Source organism: Nothobranchius furzeri, chromosome 11, assembly GCF_043380555.1.
Source record: "Nothobranchius furzeri strain GRZ-AD chromosome 11, NfurGRZ-RIMD1, whole genome shotgun sequence".
In the NCBI taxonomy this organism is placed as follows: domain Eukaryota; kingdom Metazoa; phylum Chordata; class Actinopteri; order Cyprinodontiformes; family Nothobranchiidae; genus Nothobranchius; species Nothobranchius furzeri.
In genome coordinates, this window is record NC_091751.1 from 65,219,170 (window position 1) to 65,238,843 (window position 19,674).

The 19,674-nt window shown below is 45.4% G+C and overlaps 1 protein-coding gene across 2 annotated transcripts in view; it reads right to left on the minus strand.

Moving 5' to 3' along the window:
• Window positions 1-12,802, minus strand: part of tnk2b (tyrosine kinase, non-receptor, 2b) — a 101,361-nt gene extending 88,559 nt beyond the window's left edge. The window contains exon 1 of one of the 2 annotated variants that reach the window (XM_054748150.2): window positions 12,646-12,802. The gene's annotated coding sequence lies outside the window, so the exon portion shown is untranslated. Of the gene's footprint in view, window positions 1-634; window positions 1,309-12,645 lie in introns of those variants that run through there. The other variant, XM_015957528.3, reaches the window with a different exon arrangement.
• Between the last annotated feature and the right edge of the window lie 6,872 nt (window positions 12,803-19,674).

A 19,674-nucleotide genomic window follows, 5' to 3' on the forward strand; every position in this document is an offset into this window, starting at 1 on the left:
AACTGAACAAACAGCCCAAAGCTTTCAGGAGACAAACAGCCACCAGGATGTCAATAATTTATCAACATGCACAACCCACACACACTACATCTTCTATTGATTAACGCCAACATGTGACAGAGCAACATCACAGCCGGTGTGAATCATAAAAACAAACAAGAACAACCCAGAGAGAGACAAACGCTCAAAGTAATCACAATCAAGTGTTGAAGCATTCAAATGCTCTAAACGAGGAGAATCACTGTGTTGATGTCCTAAATATTGTAAATATTTCATCATTTATTATAAAAAAGTGCAATTTTCTGCATTTATTGGAAGTAAAAAATGCGAAGGGTCTAGCTATTCCAGTAAATATATGTTTTTATGCAGATGATTTCACATTTTCAAACATCTAATGGAAGTAAAGTAAAATCAGAGGTAAGACATCTGTAAATATGAAGCATTATCACCAAGTAAAGCTTTTCATCTCATTTCAGAGTTCTTTGTTGTTGATTGTAATGAATTAATAAGCTATGGTCATCAGGCCTGTCCTGTGTTCCCCTGCAGAGTCACTGCTGATTCAGGCTCTTCGCTGTCAACAAAGAAGCCCTTCTTTCAAGCTGCAGACTGATGAAGTCAACGGGACACCACTCACCAAAACCTCTTCAGTCTCCCGGACCTCTGAGAGAAACAGTAGTCTGTGCTCAAAACCAGAACTCCGGGGTTTAGAAGGAACCTAGCCGTAAATCAGTTTGGTAACAGAAGTGAAGAAGGGTTATTACATAACGCTGATGTGAAGGCACACTGGAACTAGGCCAGGCCGTTTAGTCACCGCCCACTAGACACGGAAAAGCTGCAGTGCTGGATCATGTGATACAACACGGGAGAGAAGGACTCCTGCCGCTGAGGAAGTGGAGACTCCAGTCAGGAAAAGTGAAATGGTATCCTCTATCCCACTAAAGGCGTTTTTACACCACGGCCAGCTCGGTCGGCACCTGGTAGGGTCAGAGTATATTGGTGTTTTCTGTGTTGTTCGTGCAGAACCCGAGTGGCCCTGCTTCCCTGCAGTTCATTTCGCGCTGAGATGACCATACACACCCACCTATGGATTGATTGGCCAGCTGAAGTTATGTCACTCTTATGCCTACTTACTAGTGGGTAATTGGCGTGGGTAGAACCAGCCAGTGGCGGTTTTCTACATGTATGATTCACTGACAACCTGGATGCAGACTGTCTACTGAGGGCACTCTTCATGGAAGAGGAGCCCACGACAGTACCGCTGCTCAGTGAGAAGCTGTGGAAGCTGTGTGCTTCATGTCAGAGTGTCCAGAAGCAACACTGCTCATGCACGCTTTGTTCCCTAACTTGTGGTAAGGCTTCTCAATCAATTAAATTGTAATCACAGTTACGATCTGAGTTGTGAATGATTATAAATACAAAACAAGCCGATTATTTACTCCTCCTTTTGGCTTACTCCGAGTTGCAAATCGAGCGGACCACCCAACAGCGTTTCCAACTTTTAGGAACTTCGTAACTATTTCTAACAACTTTTCATATACCCTTCTTTGACTATTTTTTCTAAAAGTACCCAGCAAACAACCTTGAAACATCTCTGGTAACCCTTACACACTTTCTGGATAACTGTTGTCGACATTTGCTGCAGGTTGGTAAAACACAGCCTGCGCACCGGATCGCCCTTCCAGACATGGTGGTGGTGGTCGGAGGGACCGGTGGCGCCAGTGCTCGGCAGCCTCGCCTCTGTCAGTGCGCCCCAGGGCAGCTGTGGCTACATTGTAGCTCATCCCCACCAGTGTGTGAATGTGTGTGTGAATGGGTGAATGACTGATTGTGTTGTAAAGCGCCTTGGGGGGTTCCAGGACTCTAGAAGGCGCTATTTCAAATACAGGCCATTTACATTAGGAAAGCCAGTGATGTAGCGATGTCGGTCACGAATGAAACGGCTATCAGAGCCAGCTCCCTCTTGGATTAGCCAGAGTGAGTGACACAGACTGTACCCGTAGGCTCCTGAACTGCTAAAAGTGTCTGTTCTGTTCTGGGCCTGCTGGACATGACTGCAGCCTTTGACACTGTTGACTATCATCTGCTACATAACATCTATGATAGCTTCCAGTCAGGTTTTCGTAGAGCTCATTCTACTGAAACAGCTCTTCTTAGGGTCTCTAATGACCTTCTGACTCACAGTGATGCAGGGGACTGTTCTGTTCTGGTCCTGCTGGACCTGACTGCAGCCTTTGACACTGTTGACCATCACCTGCTACTGGAGAGGCTGAGAGACTGGGTATGCCTATCAGGAACTGCTCTGGAGTGGTTCTCCTCTTATCTTTCTGAGCGCTCCTTTTCTGTGACCGTCTCCAAGTTTAGGTCCTCCACCACCTCTCTTACCCATGGTGTCCCACAAGGTTCTGTGCTGGGGCCTCTGCTCTTCCTCCTCTATCTGCTTCCTCTTCAGCACATCCTGAGCTCCTTCGAAGGAATCTCCTACTGTCTTTATGCAGATGACATCCAACTGTACAGCTCCTTTGAGCCCCATGAGATGTCTAAGCTGCAGCTGTTACACACCTGCTTAGACTCTATCAAAACCTGGATGGCTGGGAGCTTTCTTCAGCTGAATGAAGATAAGACTGAGATCCTCAACTGTGCCCCAGACAAGCTGGTTCCCAAAGTCAGAGACTCTCTTGGTCAGCTTGCTTCTCACACCAAACCCTCTGTCAGGAATCTTGGTGTGACCTTTGACCCAGCTCTCACCCTGGATTCTCATGTCAGTTCTCTTGTTCGCTCTTCCTTCTTCCATCTCAGGAACATTGCTAAGCTGAGTCCCATTCTCTCTCGTTCTGAACTTGAGACAGTTCTCCACACCTTCATCTCCTCACGCTTAGACTACTGTAACTCTCTTTTCACGTGTCTGAGCAGAACCTCCCTGAACCGTCTACAGGTGGTTCAGAATGCCTGTGCTCGGCTTCTGACCAAGTCCTCCAAACACACCCACATCACCCCGCTTCTCCTCCAGCTTCACTGGCTGCCAGTCAACTTCAGGGTTCATTTCAAGATCCTGGTTCTGGTCTATAGGGCCTTACATGGACAAGCACCATCTTACATTGGTGATCTTCTTAGTCCCTACACCCCCAGCAGGTCCCTGAGGTCCAGTGATCAAAGCCTACTGGTTGTGCAGCACCAGGCTAAAGACCAAAGGTGACAGATCATTTGCTGCTGTGGCCCCCAGACTCTGGAACTTTCTCCCCCGAGCCTGAGATCAGTGGACTCAGTGGTCTCCTTTAAAAAGCAGCTAAAACTCACTTGTTCAAGCTGGCTTTTGTATGACCTTCTTCACCTCTCTCCCCCTGAGCCTGAGATCAGTGGACTCAGTGGTCTCCTTTAAAAAGCAGCTGAAGACTCACTTGTTCAAGCTGGCTTTTGTATGACCTTCTTCACCTCTCTCTCTTTATTCTGCTCTCCCCACCTATTCCACCTTCCTCAGGATCCACTGATTTCCCTCTTTCCTGTTCACTCTCTCTCTCTTTCTTAACATTTTTCTTTTAAATCCCAATTGCCTATTTTTGCTCATTTTAAATATATTTTAAACATTTTCTAAATGCTTTTTTATATTTTTACATTTTTTTGTGAAGCGCCTCGTGATTTTTATCTTGAGAGGTGCTATAGAAATGATATTTTCTTCTTCTTCTTCTTCCCATGAGATGTCTAAGCTGCAGCTGTTACACTCCTGCTTAGACTACATGTGTTTTGTGGATTTGGAGAAGGTGTTTGATCTCATCCCTCGGGGGGCCCTGTGGGGGGTACTCCGGGAGTATGGGGTACCAGGCCCTCTGATATGGGCTGTTAGGTCCCTGTATGACCGGTGTCAGAGCTTGGTCCGCATTGCCGGCAGTAAGTCGGGCTCGTTCCCAGTGAGAGTTGGACTCCGCCAAGGCTGCCCTTTGTCACCGATTCTGTTCATAACCTTTATGGACAGGATTTCTAGGCGCAGCCAAGGTGTGGAGGGCATCCGTTTTGGTGGCCTGAGGATCAGGTCTCTGCTTTTTGCAGATGATGTGGTCCTGTTGGCTTCATCAGAATGTGATCTTCAGCTTTCGCTGGAGCGGTTTACAGCCGAGTGTGAAGCAGCTGGGATGAGAATCAGCTCCTCTAAATCTGAGGCCATGGTCTTGATATGGAAAAGGGTGGAATGCCTTCTCCGGGTCAGGCATGAGGTCCTGCCCCAAGTGGAGGAGTTTAAGTATCTCGGGGTCTTGTTCACAAGTGAGGGAAAACTGGAGCGTGAGATCGATAGGCGGATTGGTGCTGCATCTGCAGTGATGTGGGCGTTGTACCGGTCTGTCATGGTGAAGAGAGAGCTGAGTCAGAAGGCGAAGCTCTCGATTTACCGGTGGATCTACGTTCCTACCCTCACCTATGGTCATGAGATTTGGGCAGTGACCGAAAGAACGAGATCGCGGATACAAGCAGCCAAAATGAGTTTTCTCCGAAGAGTGGCTGGGCTCTCCCTTAGAGACAGGGTGAGAAGCTCAGTCATCCGGGAGGGGCTCGGAGTAGACCCGCTGCTCCTCCACATCGAGAGGAGCCAGTTGAGGTGGCTCGGGCATCTGGTCAGGATGCTTCCTGGACACCTCCCTGTGAGGTTTTCTGGGCACGTCCAACCGGGAGGAGGCCTAAAGGTAGACCCAGGACACGTTGGAGGGACTATGTCTCTCACCTGGCCAGGGAACGCCTTGGGATTCCCCCAGAGGAGCTGGCCCAAGTGGCTGGGGAGAGGGAAGTCTGGGCCTCTCACCTTAGGCTACTGCCTCCGCTAACCGACTACGGATACGCAGATGAAAATGAATGAATGAATGAATGAATGGAAGGATGGATGGATGGATGGATGGATGGATGGATGGATGGATGGATGGATGGATGGGTGGGCGGACGGACGGATGGATGAGAAAACGTATGATTAAATGTGACACAAGCCTCTGTATTAACTTTGTCCTAAAGCAGCTTCCGTGCAAAATCCCATTTGTTTCTTAATCAATGAAACTTTTATGAGGCTAGATCAAACTACAATTTGATATTCGTGTCAGTCTGAGATGTTTGATCAGGATAAATTGGTTCTCTGTGACTAATCCTGTAATAAAACTCTGGTCTGACAGCCCCGAGGGAAAGCAGCATGACCGACTTCGTGTCTTTAATAAGTTGAAACGCATTTATGTCATATGACTGTCAGCTTCATCCCACTGGTTCAGAACTCAAAAGAACATCCTGTGGTAATCAGATTAGAGCGGTCTTCTGACTCGACTGTGGCCTGTGGTCCTGCTCTGTGACTTTATTTAAGGGACTTTAGAGCCACGTCCGCCCCAGACACAACCTGCATTAAAGCCACAGCTCAAGACAATCACAGGTAACAGTAGCCCTATCCTGCAGAAGATGAGAGGAATGTTGGTAATACATGAGGAAGCAACACCTAGAAATCCAAACCAAGGTCAGATCATCTGATTTGGTCTTTGATTCTCCAAAACGAGTTTCTCTAGATTAGTTTGTTGCAAAAACAACTCAACAAAGCAAAAATAACTTCAATGTACACCCATCATTAGTTCTGGATTAACTGTGTGATGACTGTGATGTGATTGTAATCCTAATTTTAAAAATGCTGTCAGCAGTATGTGGATAAACTTGTATCTCTAACAAAGGTTTAAATCAAAAAGAAGACAATTCCAGCTACTTTCTAAACTGGGAAAGAGATCAGAGCAGCCATAGATGAGAAGTTATACCAAGCCCAACACTCTTAGAAGAAAACTCACACCAGACTTTTGAACTGTGATTGTAGCAGTTACGGCAGTATTGATAATAATAACCTTATGCACAACTTCTCATCATAAAGATCTTGTGTGATCTGTTAGCATGCACTGTGTGTGGGAGGATGGTGGCAGAGGAGGTAAGTGCCCAGAGGCTCGCGGGAAGTCCCGCTCGGTCTGTTGAGGTCGTTGTGTCCTTGGGCAAGACACAACCCACATTCTCTTCTGGTGGTGGTCGGAGGCACCGGTGGCACCAGCGTTCAGCAGCCTTGCTTCCTTCAATCCATCTCAGGGCAGCTGTGGCTGTGTGTACGTTATCAGCACCAGCGTGTGAATATGAATGACTGGTTGTGTTGTGAAGCACCTTGGGGGGTTTGTAAACCCCTAGGAGGCGTTACATGAATAAAAGCCATTTACCACAGTATTGTGAATGACTCTCAGGATTAGAGTAACTCCATCAGGTCTGTAAAAGTGACTGAGCCGGTTTTGCGTTTGCTAACGCCGTGGGGTCTGTCTTGGATGGAGATGACTCCAAGGGGGCAACCAGTTGTGGATGTTTATTTAATGACTAGTTTTCTGAAAATGTCATTAAAATCCTTCAACTGGTCCATGAGGTATATGCTCACTAACCCCTTCTTTCCACCGGAGCCGTCAGCAGCACGTTACTGCAGCAGCAGCACGTCTTGCTCACGTAAGCTGCTGCTTGGCCCTTCCCACCAGAGATGCGTAGCAGCAGGGGAGCAGCTGTCACCGACAGAGCACGAAATCACACGAGTGGCTCGTCAGTAAACACAACAACAAGCAGGAGAAAACTACAACATGGCTCCAAAAGGTTTGTGTTTGTTCTGTCCGTTTTATAATCGCCAATACGGACCTGATAAACAAAGGAGACCGCCAGCTAGGTGATGACTTCTCACGGGGCCGCACAGTTAGTAACCTTTTTTTAAAAGTAAAGCAACCGGAAGGCAGTACGTTTCTTTATTCTGAAAATCTCGGGAGCTTTGCTCCGCTTCCGCGTCCAATTTCCGGTCTTTGCTTCCCCAAAAATGTTGAACTTGACCCGTTTCAGAGGCGTCGCTCGTAGAAAATAGAACCGGCGCGTAAGGGCCGCGACATGCTGCTCCTGAGACGCGGCCGACTCGCGCTGCTGACAACTCCGGTGGAAAAGGTTCTGAAGACCACAGCGGTTCCTATCAGCAGCTATGACGTGCTGCAGCAGTAACGTGCTGCTGACGGCTCCGGTGGAAAGAAGGGGTTAAACACACATGCATGTAAACACTGATAGGAAACAATTATTAATATTACTAATTATTATAGTTCTTATTCATCTGATGGCAGATGTTGCATTCCTATCTGCTGAAGGCAAGAATCACAAGATGATGTGTCAAATAGTGGAAAATTAACACTAATGAAGGGCCTATGGAAGACAATTAGTGTCCGAGCGGATTCATTAAGCATGTTTGAACCATGTTCCTCAGGGAAATCTTCACCACTAAGCTAAACCCACAGGCGCTGTGTGCAGAGGGGTTGTTGTTTTTAATAACAGCTTATGAATGTCATCATTATACTGAAGGAACCCCTCCCCCACAAGGAGTCAAACTGAAGTCACATGTGTGTTTCCTCAATGTGTGTGTGTGTGTGTGTGTGTGTGTGTGTGTGTGTGTGTGTGTGTGTGTGTGTGTGTGTGTGTGTGTGTGTGTGTGTGTGTGTGTGTGTGTGTGTGTGTGTGTGTCAAATATTATGTTTGATTAATCGACTTTAATCACATCTGGTGATACAAGAAAGCAATGGGGAGCCTAAGTCCACTTCCAGACCATGGGTCCGTGGAAAATTGAAAATATGAATGCAAGTCAATGGTGCTAAAAGCTATTTTCTATTTCTGCTTGTTATGTGCCATGATATATGATGTCTGTGAATTTTAAAGATGCATTTTGATACCAATAAAGTGCTTTTTTTCAAATGAGGGAAACACTATTTTTTTTCTTGTGAAAACAGCAGGACTACAAATGCGTTTGACCAAAGTGACGTCATCGAACCAGACACGGAGAAAAACTGAGGAAAACGGCTGTTGGTTCAGCAGACTTCAAATCCTTCCTTCAGGAGGAAAGAACCACCATAAATCTGGCCATGTGGTAAGTAGCAGCTACCCTAGGGGAGAGGAGATTCTGTGGTGAAGTCACATATGTGAATATGGGCTGCATGGTGGCGCAGTTGTTAGCACTGTTGCCTCACAGCACGAGGGTTGCAGGTTCAAAACTCGGCTGCGGCCTTTCTGTGTGGAGTTGCGTGTTCTCCCCATGCATGAGTGGGTTTCCTCCGGGTACTCCGGTTTCCCCCACAGATCACAACATGCCCTATAGGTTATAAATTGTAAGTCGCTTTGGATAAAAGTGTCTGCCAAATAAATAAAAATGAAAATAAATAAAAAAATAAATATGTGAATTACCGACGTTCAGAGGATCTTTCATGGATGTAAATTCAAAGAGTTGGAGTACCAGGCCCGGAGGGTTACTGGGGTCCCACCCTGGAGTCAGGCCTGGGGTTGGGGCCCGTGAGCGAGCACCTGGTGGTCGGGCTTTCGCCCATGGGACCCGGCTGGGCCCAGCCCAAACTAGATACATGGGCTCATCCAACTGTGGACCCACCACCCGCAGGAGGAACACGAAGGGTGCGGTGCATTGTGGATCGGGTGGCAGACCGAGGCGGGAGCCTTGGCGGTCCGATCCCCGGACAAGGGAACTGGTTTTTGGGACATGGAACATCACCTCGCTGGCGGGGAAGGAGCTTGTGGCAGAGGTTGAGCGGTACCGGCTAGATATAGTCGGACTCACCTCGACACATAGCATTGGCTCTGGAACCCAAGTCCTTGAGAGGGGGTGGACACTCTCCTCTGCTGGAGTTGCTCCGGGTGAGAGGCGGAGGGCTGGGGTTGGCTTTTTGTTAGCCCCAAGACTCTGCCTGTGTGTTGGGATTTACCCCGGGGGTCAGGAGGGTAGGTTCCCTGCGCCTTCGGGTCGGGGAACGGGTCCTGACTGTTGTTTGTGCTTATGGGCCAAATATCAGTTCAGAGTACCCACCCTTTTTGGAGTACCTGGGACGAGTGCTAGATAGTGCTCCATCAGGGGACTCCATTGTCCTGCTGGGGGACTTCAATGCTCACGTGGGCAATGGCAGCTTGACCTGGAGGGGTGTGATTGGGAGGAACGGCCCACCTGATCTGAACTCGAGTGGTGTATTGTTATTGGACTTCTGTGCAAGCCGCAGTTTGGCCATAACAAACACCATGTTCGAACATAAGGATGCCCATCGGTACACTTGGTACCAGGGCAGCCTAGGTTGCAGGTCGATGATAGACTTTGTAGTCGTATCATCTGACCTGCGGCTGTAAGTTTTGGACACCCGAGTGAAGAGAGGAGCAGAGCTGTCAACTGATCACCACCTGGTGGTGAGTTGGATCAGATGGCAGGGGAAGATGTCACGTAGACCTGGCAGACCCAAACGCATAGTGAGGGTCTGCTGGGAACGCCTGGCAGAAGAACCTGTCAGGACGGTCTTCAACTCCCACCTCCGGCAGAGCTTTGACCGCGTCCCGAGAGCAGTGGCGGACATTGACTCAGAGTGGGCCTTGTTGCACTCTGCGATTGTTGAGGCGGCTGTTGCTAGCTGTGGTCGCAAGGTGGCCGGTGCCAGTCGTGGTGGCAACCTCCGTACCCACTGGTGGACACCAGAGGTTTGGGGAGCCATCAGGCTGAAGAAGGAGGCCTACAGGGCGTGGCTGGTCTGTGGGTCTCTGGAGGCTGCATACAGGTACCGGATAGCCAAGTGGGGTGCAGCAGTGGCAGTTGCCGAGGCAAAATCTCGGGTGTGGGAGGAGTTTGGTGAGGCCATGGAGAAAGACTATCAATCGGCTCCAAAGAGGTTCTGGCAAACTGTCCGGTGCCTCAGGAGAGGAAGGCAGCAACTCGCTCACACTGTTTACAGTGGGGATGGGGAGCTGCTGACGTCAACTGGGGCTATAGTCGGACGGTGGAAGGAATACTTTCAGGAGCTCCTCAATCCCACCAATGCGCATTCCGAGGAGGAACCAGAGCCGGGAGACCTTGGGATGAACTGTCCAATCTCGGGGGCAGAAGTTGCTGAGGTAATCAAACAACTACACAGTGGCGGAACCCCGGGGGCGGATGAGATTCATCCTGGGTATCTCAAGGCTATGGATGTTGTAGGGCTGTCGTGGTTGACACGTCTCTGCAACATTGCATGGTCATTGGGAGCAGTTCCTGTGGAGTGGCAGACCGGTGTGGTGGTCCCCATCTTTAAGAAGGGTGACCTGAGGGTGTGTTCCAACTATAGGGGGATCACACTCCTCAGCCTCCCTAGAAAGGTCTACTCCAAGGTACTGGAGAGGAGGGTCTGATCGATAGTTGAATCTCAGATTGAGGAGGAGCAATGTGGTTTTCGTCCTGGCCACCCTTGCAAGGGTGATGGAAGGGGCTTGGGAGTTTGCCCAACCAATCCACATGTGTTTTGTTGATTTGGATAAGGCTTATGACCGTGTCCCCAGGGGCACCCTGTGGGGGACGCTCCAGGAGTATGAGGTGGGTGGCTTTCTGTTAAGGGCCATTCATTCCCTTTACCAGAGGAGCGCGAGTTTGGTCCACATAGCCGGTAGTGAGTCGGACCTGTTCCCGGTGAGGGTTGGACTCTGCCAGGGCTGCCCTTTCTCACCGGTTCTGTTCATTACCTTTATGGACAGAATTTCTAGGTGCAGCAGTGGTGTGGAGTGTGTCGAGTTTGGTGGCAGGAGAATCTCTTCTCTGCTTTTTGCGGATGATGTGGTCCTCCTAGCTTCATCCAGCTCTGACCTTCAGCTCTTGCTGGGTAAGTTTGTGGCCGAGTGTGAAGCGGCTGGGATGAGGATCAGCACCTCCAAATCTGAGACCATGGTTCTCGACCAGAAAAGGGTGGCTTGCCAACTCCGGGTTGGGGGGAGAGGTCCTACCTCAAGTGGAGGAGTTAAAGTATCTCGGGGTCTTGTTCACGAGTGAGGGTAGGAGGGATCGGGAGATCGAAAAAGAAGAAGAAGAAGAAGAAGAAGAAAATATCATTTCTATAGCACCTCTCAAAATAAAAATCACGAGGCGCTTCACAAAAACAAAAACAAAAAATATAAAAATTGTAAAAATAGAAAAAAATCATTTTGAAAATGTTTAAAAATATATTTAAAATGAGCAAGAATAAGCAATTGCAATTTAAAAGAAAAAATGTTAAGAAAGAGAGAGTGAATAATAAAGAGGGAAATCTGTGGATCCTGAGGAAGGTGGAATAGGTGGGGAGAGCCGAATAAAGAGAGAGTGGTGAAGAAGGTCATCGTAAACCAGCTTGAACAGGTGAGTCTTCAGCTGCTTTTTGAAGGAGACCACTGAGTCCACTGATCTCAGGCTCAGGGGGAGAGAGTTCCAGAGTCTGGGGCCACAGCAGCAAATGATCTGTCACCTTTGGTCTTTAGCCTGGTGCGCTGCACAACCAGGGGGATTGATTCAGCGTCTGCAGTGATGCGGACGCTGAGCCGATCTGTCGTGGTGAAGAGAGAGCCGAGCCAGAAAGCCGGGCTCTCGATTTACCGGTCGAGCTGACCAAGAGAGTCTCTGACTTTGGTAACCAGCTTGTCTGGGGCACAGACGAGGATTTCAGTCTTATCTTCATTCAGCTGAAGAAAGCTCCCAGCCATCCAGGTTTTGATAGAGTCTAAGCAGGTGTGTAACTGCTGCAGCTTGGACATCTCATGGGGCTTAAAGGAGATGTACAGTTGGATGTCATCTGCATAAAGATGGTAGGAAATTCCTTTGAAGGAGCTCAGGATGTGCTGAAGAGGAAGCAGATAGAGGAGGAAGAGCAGAGGCCCCAGCACAGAACCTTGTGCGACACCAAGGGTAAGAGAGGTGGTGGAGGACCTAAACTTGGAGACGGCCACAGAAAAGGAGCGCTCAGAAAGATAAGAGGAGAACCACTCCAGAGCAGTTCCTGATAGGCCTACCTAGTCTCTCGGCCTCTCCAGTAGCAGATGATGGTCAACACAGTGTCAAAGGCTGCAGTCAGGTCCAGCAGGACCAGAACAGAACAGTCTCCTGCATCACTGTGAGTCAGAAGGTCATTAGAGACCCTAAGAAGAGCTGTTTCAATTGAATAAGCACTACGAAAACCTGACTGGAATATCATAGAAGTTATGTTCATCTATATATATATATATATATATATATATATATATATATATATATATATATATATATGAGATTATTTAAGATTGTTCTGATTTTTACGACTGCAATTAGTACAACAATATTTAAAAGTAGTTCACAAAACGTGCATTTTATTAACTTCAGCTCTGAATGTCTGATTCTCTGAGCCCATCTAGTTTCTGGACTCTGAGACAACAGTGACCATATCTGGTTTAACCCTCCCACTGTCCTAATGGGTGTGACCCCGTAAGGAAAGTTGACTATTGACCAGGATTGATGGTTTACCCCTTGAGGACCATGTGGCAGGGGTGAGGTGGTGCTCACTTCTCACCCCCCACCTCACCCCTGCCACATGGACCCAAGGGATAAATCATCAACCCTGCTCAATGGTCAACTTTCCGTACGGGGTCACACCCATTAGGACAGAGGGAGGGTTATGTCCCTACAGTGTAAACAAGTGCAGTAGCAGGATTTCAGCAGCTCTCACCTGATGCCAGCCTCCATCACCTTTAACATCTTACTAAAGCTCAGTCAACTTGTGTTTGCCTCCATTAAAACCTCCCAGATTTCTGTCAGAACACACGAATATATGCCATGACGTTTGCACACGTAAGCGTTCCTACCTGTCAGTCTCAGCTCCAGCCACTTGCGGTGCTTTCTGCACTCCAACAACCCGCTACACATAAGTAAATCCAGACATGGCGAGCTTCTCGGGCCGGCCAAGAGGCGGATGGATCTGAGTGCCGTCACTCGCTGCCGCCGACTGTCGGAGTGCTCATGCAGCGTGTTGTATGGCAAACCACTTTAATATTTAAATGGCAAACCACTTTAATATTTAATCAACAACTGCGCCTTTTCTTTAGCCCCTGTTTTACCAAGCGGGAACATACCTGATCTTAGTCCAAATAGTAATCCTATAAATCAGTTTTGAACGACATCAACAGTTGTTTTGTTGATATATATTATAATTAAGGAAGTCCAGTTTCATAATCCTTAAAGAGCAAGTCACACCCAAATCAACTTTTTTCACAAGCATCTGGCTGCAGACATCAGCAGGCTCTTTGCCGTGACAGGAAATGACGTATCTAGAAAAACAAGACATCGGGTCATTACCTTCGCCAGAAGTCATTACCTTTGCCGGAAATAGTTTGGATTTGTCGAGAAAAACCACACCGTGTCGTTTTTCTCTTCGATATGTACATATTTAAGAGAAAAATTACACGGTGACCAGAAGTCATTACTTTCACTGGAAGTAGTTTTTTTAAAACAAAACTTACCGGAAAAAGCTTTTTGTTTCAGATTTTTTTTTTCTCTTCAGATCTGGACTGGCAAACGTTTAAACAACGTTGTTACCTACGTTGCATGAAAATTGAATATCAAATCCCTTTGTCCTTCAGACAGGGAATTTTTATGACAGTAGCACATACATATGTGTGTGTGTGTATATATATAAACATATATATATATATATATATATATATATATATATATATATATACACACACACACACAATAAAAAATGTAAAGTGAATTAAAAAAACATATATGGAAAAAAATGAGAACACATTAAACTAAGACTTTTCAAAATGTGCAAACAAAATAGTACTTGCTAAATATTCAGTTTTATTGTTAAGTCCAAGATGAACTTTTGACTTATACCAATTGCTAAAGTACAGGACTCCCAGAAGCTGAGAAAAACATTTCAGCAACACTCCTCTCTCACCAGCAACAAAAATTAGTTACAAAATATCCATAACACTGTCCTATTGTGTATCACAGCAGCTCATTGCAACAGAATTGAACTACTACAGCTGATAACTATTTAGCTAGTTGGTATTTATTTTGAGTAAAAGACAATAAAACCAAAGAAACACTTAATATAACAACCATTTTATTTTGGGTACAAATGAATTTGCTGAAGCATGGCTTTCTCAGCTGCATATCGATTCATCCCCTCTCATTTTTCCAACACTTTTATTGTTACCTGAAAAACATGCAGGATTACTTCATCATTGTCTTCGTCTTCGTCCGCTTATCCGGGTCCGGGTCGCGGGGGCAGCATCCCAACGAGGGAGCTCCAGACCGTCCTCTCCCCGGCCACCTCCACCAGCTCCACCGGCAGGACCCCAAGGCATTCCCGGACCAGATTGGAGATGTAACCTCTCCAACGTGTCCTGGGTCGACCCGGGGGCCTCCTGCCGGCAGGACATGCCCGAAACACCTCCCCGGGGAGGCGTCCAGGAGGCTTCCTGACCAGATGCCCAAACCACCTCAACTGGCTCCTTTCGATCCGGAGGAGCAGCGGTTCTACTCCGAGTCCCTCCCGAATGTCCGAGCTCCTCACCCTATCTCTAGGGCTGAGCCCGGCCACCCTACGGAGGAAACTCATTTCGGCCGCTTGTATCCGCGATCTCGTTCTTTCGGTCATTACCCAAAGCTCATGACCATAGGTGAGGATTGGGACGTAGATCGACCGGTAAATCGAGAGCCTGGCTTTCTGGCTCAGCTCCCTCTTCACCACGACAGATCGGCTCAGCGTCCGCATCACTGCAGACGCCGAACCAATCCGCCTGTCGATCTCCCGATCCCTCCTACCCTCACTCGTGAACAAGACCCCGAGATACTTAAACTCCTCCACTTGAGGTAGGACCTCTCCCCCGACCCGTAGTTGGCAAGCCACCCTTTTCTAGTAGAGAACCATGGTCTCAGATTTGGAGGTGCTGATCCTCCGCTGTCAAATGTTTTCGAAAAGTAACTTGCATACCAATCACTGCTGAAGACTGCTTTGTACCTCTGGAACAAGGACATCAAACACCAAGTCCAGAAACTGGAACTCTCCCTTCTTTATTAGTTTATCTATTCCAGAGCATGAACCAATCCACTCTGTCAGCTCGTCAACCTATAAAACACGTTAACATAAGAATGAACAAAACATTCCTCTCAGCATTAGACAACGGACCCAGGTGGCCCATCGAGATAAATAAATGTGATGCAGCTTATTGTACGTCAGTATACATTTACCTGTGCGTCAGCAAAGTGGAACATCAGTGGCTTTAGTCTTTAGTTTAATTTAAGCGAGACACCTGGATTGTGCCACAGATACATGAGGCCAGACTTCACTCAACCACTGCAGAGATCCTTATACAAAGTCTGAGTAGAGACAAGAGTTAAAAATTAGCAACATTACCACACAAAACAAGGGATTTCATTATCCTATGTCCAATTTTAGAGACTTAATTTATTATAATTAAATATTAGCTTGATTTCACCATCTGAAATCCCTGCCTGGGTTCCATTTTTCAAAGCCTCGATTGTCCTGTAATTTAGATAAAAAATACATCTTATAGCAAATGAAGAATACAAGCACATGTAAGGAGTTTTGTCAGTGTCACTTGAACAAGTCCGATATTCATTTTAGATCTATATTTAAAGGCCTCTAACTCCTGAATGATTTGCAGCTAAATGTACTTAAATCCGGTAATATCAGCATAAATAAACCATACCTGATCAAAGCAGTCAGTCGACAAAAATATCTATTTTTTATAAGGTTAGGATTATTCTGAAACAGAATCAGGAGGGAGGCAATAATTAGAGAAGCGGCTACTATTTCAAAGTTATTGTACCTGTTGCAGGACACCTGATTTGTGCAACCACAGTAGAATGACCCAGCACACCACACACAATAAGTGAAAAATATTTAGAGATATTGAAAGCTAAGCTTGTCCAGAAAAAATAATAATTTTTGGGTGCACAGGACCAGTTCCAGTGTGGGCCAGATGCCGAAAAATAAATTCATAAATCTGTCTTTTTAGAAGTTTCACAAATCAGAGGAAGGTTTCACAAATCACATACTATGTTTTATGCATTCTGCTACGAGCCCAGAATAATCTAAAACAGGTTTGAAGAACGTATGTGTTGTAGTTTTTGAGCTAGAGCAGAATAAAAATGGTCAGAGTAGAGAAAAATTGGGTGTATTAGCCCTTTAGCCATTTCCCGAATCGGAAGCTAACTTTAGCCTAGTATGAAAACTAGTGATTGAAACCACTTACAAATTTCTGAAAATGTACGCATTTTAATTAAAAAAGGGTATTAATAACGTTTCATTTAAGTCAGTATTACAAATCGTGGTCTTTATATCTAAATTATAAATAGAGTTAATATTACTTTGACTGTTTTAACAAACAGGGAGACCAGAAAAATCAAATAGCTAAGTTAAAGCTAGGCTACAATTGCTGATTGCTTTATTCATGTAGCTTTTGTGTTAGCTTGTGAACTCCCTGCATTAGTTGTAAGACTGCGTGTTAATATTGATACAATTAGCTATGAAACACGGTGCCTTTGTAATAATTCTCTGGTAAAGATTTAAATGCTATAGTGCCTACATTTACGAACTAAGAACGGTAGCAACAATTAGTTAATTTCATCCTTACCTTTCCTCTTTGAAACCCGCCGAGTATGGTTGAAACAAAAGCGGCCGCCAAAAAAGACCAACTTCTGGCCGAGGTCTTTCGCTCGTCGATTTTCCGGTAAAAGTAATGACACGCCATCTTGTTCTCCCTAGAAAGTTCTTCCGGTGACACGCCAGCTGATGTCTGCAGCCAGGTCCTACTCACTTTTTTGCTGATAATAACTAGTACAGTTATAGTGCTGTAGACATGTGTAGTCATTATTTTAGCATTTTGGTACATTTTCTTTGAAAACTTAAAATCAGCTACCTTCACCTCTTCAATATTCAAAAATATTCTACACAAATTTACAACAGCAGTTTGAAATCTGTCTCGACCAATGGGTGAAACAGCCCACGCAACATAACCAGGTCCCATGTAAGGTGTCGCAGCTCTGTGGCTGTAGGTTATAAAAGCATGGCGGTCTCAGCCACCCCTTGTAGCAGTGGACTCGGAGTAGCCACACGTGAGTGTTTATGCTGTAGCTTAGCTGTTGCTCAGGATTAGCATTGAGCCAGCGTCCTAGCAAAGCTTCTAGTATTATAATCATTTATTTCTAGTAGCTTAACTGTTAGATTTTGTAGTTTGGTATTATTTACATGTGACTCTTTCACCAAATTGATTGAGTTATACTAGGGTGACCATATTTTCATTTCCAAAAAAGAGGACAGGAGATCTGTGCCTATGTGACGTCACACTATGGCAACACCACACAAACCACGTTGGGACCCATTTTTTCCCAGGTGAAGAGCTAAAATTAATATCAGATCCTGCCAACAAAAAGGCTCTAAAACAATTCTTTTGTAAATATTCAGCATATCTATTGAAAAATCTCATTTTCTGCTGCTTAAGTGCTGCAACAACGGTATATTAATAAGAAATTATTATACCTTTTGTTTTACTACAGCATCGGTAAGCTTCCTGTGCACAGATTATTAAGGATGCTTGTTTCAGCTGTGAGATTGACGATAGGGTCAATGATAATTAAAAAACAAGTTTGTCATGGACTCCATGGAAACTTTCAGAGAATCCACAAATAGTGGAATTCACCTCTGGGTCTTTCCCAAATGAAACTAGTGGGTAGGGGCTGAATCAACTGTATTAACATGGCTAAAGTCAATCATATCTTGATGTTCTTCCATTTAACGCAGATTTCATTCATAATATCATAAACACAGGCCTATCATTCTTTCAGGTTTTTCTGAATTGTGTGAAATGGACGAAAAAAAAAAGGAAAAACAAAACGATTTTGTGGTCACCCCCCCCATCAAGGTCAAATTGTTTAGTCCTGACTAAAGGAAACTTACTGAGTCAAGAGCCAAACAGAAGAGATGAACATAAAAAGGCTAAAACCACCAGGTGCCCGATTCAGGAAAAAAGAAAAAGAAAAAAAGAGGAGAAAGATAAAGGTATGTACGCTCTCATGATGCATGTTTTCAATCTTTTGAACCCGTTAACTGGGATTTTAACGGTTACATTCGGTCAACTAATTGCTAACAGAGCTAATAGAACTGAAATATTGAAACGAATATTTAAATGGTTCCAAAAAATTCCTTCGTTTTTTACTGATTCAAACTAGGATTTGTTAAATGCTCGCTGCAGCCTGTGGCCTGCCTGAACAACAACAAACACATGTTGATCATGTTCACATAATAATAAAATAACTCTACAAGCAGAAGAAAACTCCCCAGTCACCACTAACTATCCTGTTTATTTATTGCAGATGGTTGCACTGATTATTTTTTACATGATTTGTTCTGTAAAAGTTGGCATTTTTGGTAGTCTACAGTTTTTTTATGTCAGTTTAAATTACAATTTCAGAGGCAATTGTAAAATATTATGGATCATGATAAAGATCTATTGGAGATCTACCCCAACTTTTGGACTGCTCTGCCAGTCACTGTGGATCCAGCTGAGAGGAGCTTTTCAAAACTTGATCAAGTCATACCTGAGGTCAACTATGTTTCAGGGGTGGCTCACTAACCTGGCTCTGATTAGTATCAATAACTCAGTAGGGGAGCAGATTTCATATGATGACATTATTGATGACTTTGCATCAAGGTTAGGTTTTAAATTTAGTTTGTGTTATCTGTTCTAAGTCCAATGCTGTAGTGATTATCTTTAGTTTGTTATGTGTGAAATATTTTTGCCATTTAGAATATTTATTATATATTATGTTCATATATTCTTAATATTTAGTTATTGTTTGTTTTTGTATATTTGATTCTATATATTTTGATACAGTATATACCGTAAATCCTCTAATACAGGCCCGGGCCTGTATTTGACTCAAGCTCATCAAGCTCCAGGCCTTTATTGGAAGGAGGACCAGAATTAGAGGCAGGCCTCAATTTTTATTTGAGCAAAATTAACTAATGGTTCGCTGGAGTTTTTGACAATTAAAATTGCGCCCACATTTTCAAAGTTAAACACATTTCTTTTAACAACGGTAGTTTCTGCTTCAGCCCTCTCCCCCCTCCCCCTGCTGCAGCGGCCGCAAACTCACTGATGCGCCTGCAGCCTCTCGGAGTTCCTGCTGCTCTAAACATTAAAATAATTATTTCATTTTCTGTTCCTCACTTCTGATTACCTTCAATGGTGTCTGTTTGTTGCAACCAGCAGGTACAAAAACTAACTTGTTTTTATTTGACTATTTTTCTGTCCTGCCTGTTTATTATCTTCCTGCATCTCCTCGCAATCCTAAAGAAAAACTGCTACCTGGGTTCATATATATTCACCGTATGAGTTACCTTTGGACTGCAGTTCTAAAAGATCTACTGACCACAAAAACAGCGGAGTGCTCGCTGCTTGGCAGCCGCATCAGTGATCGTTGCGTCACCGGAGGACAAGGTGATGCGCCCCGCTCCACAGCAGCGAAACGCATCAGGCGCAAATAAAAGACAGAAAACATTAAAGGAAATGAACCGACATGAACGATCGCATGTCAGTACCGATGCTCTGGCACAAAGCGTTGCCCCCCCCCCCCCCCCGAGCGCAGGAGCTTTTCACCTGCTGACAGCAGGCTGCTGTCTTTTCCGAGGGCTGCATCTTGCCGGTCATTATCACGTGACAGCGACTAGTCGATGACAGGCATAAAAAGTCACTATAGTGAAGTCGACTAGTTCATACAACCCCTATTACTCCCCAGTGTTCTGCAGCGCACGTTCTCTTTGAACTTGATATCAAATTTTCGCCTCCTCTTTGTCT